The sequence below is a fragment of the Myotis davidii genome, unplaced genomic scaffold (genome assembly GCF_000327345.1).
Source record: "Myotis davidii unplaced genomic scaffold, ASM32734v1 scaffold580, whole genome shotgun sequence".
Classification (NCBI taxonomy): Eukaryota; Metazoa; Chordata; class Mammalia; order Chiroptera; family Vespertilionidae; genus Myotis; species Myotis davidii.
In genome coordinates this window covers 999,419-1,001,826 of record NW_006293313.1, presented here as the reverse complement: position 1 = coordinate 1,001,826, position 2,408 = coordinate 999,419, and the positions used below count along the sequence as shown (strand labels likewise).

The 2,408-nt window shown below is 53.6% G+C and overlaps 1 protein-coding gene across 1 annotated transcript in view; it reads left to right on the top strand.

Annotated features, from left to right (window-relative positions):
* MYOC (myocilin, trabecular meshwork inducible glucocorticoid response) overlaps positions 1-2,408 on the top strand; it is a 17,891-nt gene that overhangs the window by 1,538 nt on the left and 13,945 nt on the right.

The window sequence follows — 2,408 nt, the reverse complement described above, 5'->3', positions numbered from 1 at the left end:
GGCAGGGAGGCCACGCTCTCCCCGGCCGTGGGGGAGACAGTATTGGCGGCACTTTTGTGAAATTGTGCCCCCAGATGTTCACTGGTGAGTACATCGTCCCATCAGGAGGAAACAAGCAAGCCCGCCCAGGTGTGGGGCAGTTGGTCCGTCTGGACTCTTCAGAGATGTCACTGTCAAGATTGGAGGGGACGGGAGAGACACGGTCACCAAAGGCAGGTTTGCCCCTGGATTGGCCCCTGCATCCAGGGGGAAAGAGCTGCCCGGGGCGGGGGGTGGGGGATTGGTGAGGAAACGCGCAGGTGGACTGCGGTTGAGTGGGTTGTCCCGGATTCGTGTTAGGTTTCCTGGGTGAGATATGGTCTCGTGGTCAGGAGGGGTCAGGAGGTCTGCAATGTACTTTCAAGGGATTCGGCAAAACAGTAACCACGGTGACTCGGCAGGCCAACTGAGGCCAGGTCCCGGCAGCAGACACCTGCACCAGGCGGGTTGCCACAGCAATGGCTGGGAAAGATGGGCAGGATTCGCAGCGGGGACACCAGGTCCCCCACAGCCGCTGAGGTTTCGCCCCCTCGCCTACAGGCTGGAGCTAACAGCCCCCCTCATGGGATGATCACCCAGATTAGAAACCGTGGGGGTGGGTCTCCAGCATGGAGCAGCCCCCCAGGAAATTGACTGTCGCTACAAAGGGCCTCTTTTGCCCGAGCTCCACTAATGTCTTAAAAGGTCATTTAATGATCAAAATGTCAACATGCTCATAATGGTTCTATAACACACGCCGATTCCAGAGAACGGGCGCGTTGGGATAGCGCCCAGCACCCAGCACGCAGCACCCAGCTAGTCTTCCCTTTCCTCGAGTACCCGTGACGACCTGCAATTATGTGGCACCCCAATTTTTCTCCATCCTCTCCATTTATGCAACACTGACCTAACTTTTCAGGCAAGGACAGAAAACAGCTATAAAAATCATTATAATGTCACTTGCCTATATATACTATACTCATGCAAATTAATAAATTCTGTTTCTGGGTTAATCTCTTTACGTGTCTATAAAGCAGAGATAAGGTAGATAGAGAAGAATATGCAGATTTTCAGAGTTTTGTAATCGACATGAACATCGCACCCTAGAAGGACTACATTTTAATAGACACCAAGCCCTAACAATGTGAGGTGTCTGATATAATAAAGTCCTTAATATTTTCATAGCCTCTTTTTGGTTTTCCCCATATTCAGAATGAGATATGATTTTGAAACATTCCTGAAAAATTTTTGTTTTGACACATCCTTAGGGGAGACCATGTTATTTATACTTTGAGCTAAGAATACTGAGGCTCAGAGAGGTTGAGTAACTTGCCCAAAGCCACACAGCAGGCACCTGGCAATACTGAGCCAGGAAGCTAGGACTTCCAAGCCCAGTCCAGGCCCCTTCACACAACTGCTTCCCTGCCTTTAGGACTTTGGACCTGGGAGCCTTGCATCCTCTCCCACAGGCTTCAGTCCTCACGCCAGACAGCTCTGGTCTGGGAGTCTGCCTGTTGCCAGATGCTCTGGCTGACACAACCAAGAAGAAGCCAGCCAGCGGGCTTCTGTTCCAGCCAGCCCACCTGCCAACTGAGAGCTGGCCTCGCAGTCACCCTGGAAGCCATGCCCTGACATTATGTTTTATGGTGATTCTTGTTTACTTCAAAAGCACCTGAGGTGTGGCTCCCGCAGAGTGTGGCGGAAAAGGGGAGGGAGCAGAGGGAGGAAGGGAGACAGAGAAACGTCTCTGAGGCTTTTGTAACCCCTCTGGTAACAAGCTGGTTAAGTCGGGGACATTTACTATAAAGAGTCGGTGGTTTCCTTAGATGACATTTGTTAAGGCTGGGACTGGAACCGGGAAGGGCGGCGGATAGAAGAAGCTGCAGGGGAGCCTGGCCGGGCGGCTTTGCTCTCTAGAGAGGTTACAGGAGAGACACTGACCAAGGCCGGCTGCTTCTGCTCACTGGGAAGTCAGAGAAAAGGGGGCCCTCGGGATAGGGTCAGGGGTACCCAGATAAGCTGCTGCTGCCCATTGCTCCCCTGGTTGCAAATCTCGCGGGGACCTTTGGGGTTTAGGAGATGCACCCCTGTGGGGGAAGAAGAAGGGGTAGGAAAGGTGTGGGCTTGCTCCCAGGAGGGCGAGCTCTATAAATGACTAACAACGATAAAGGGGTAACCGTGAGCTCTAAGTACACTCTCCATGGCACCCTCGGGCGTGAGGAAGGACACACTTACAGGAGTTCGGGCCTCAGGGGAAAGGTGGGGTTCAGCCCATCAGATGGTGGGGAAGGTGGCCAGAGCTGGTCCAGAGCTGCAAAGGCCACCTCCCGCGTGCAGGTGGAATGGCCAGCAACCTGTGGCTGCGGGCCCTGGGGTCAGGCACAGGCTGC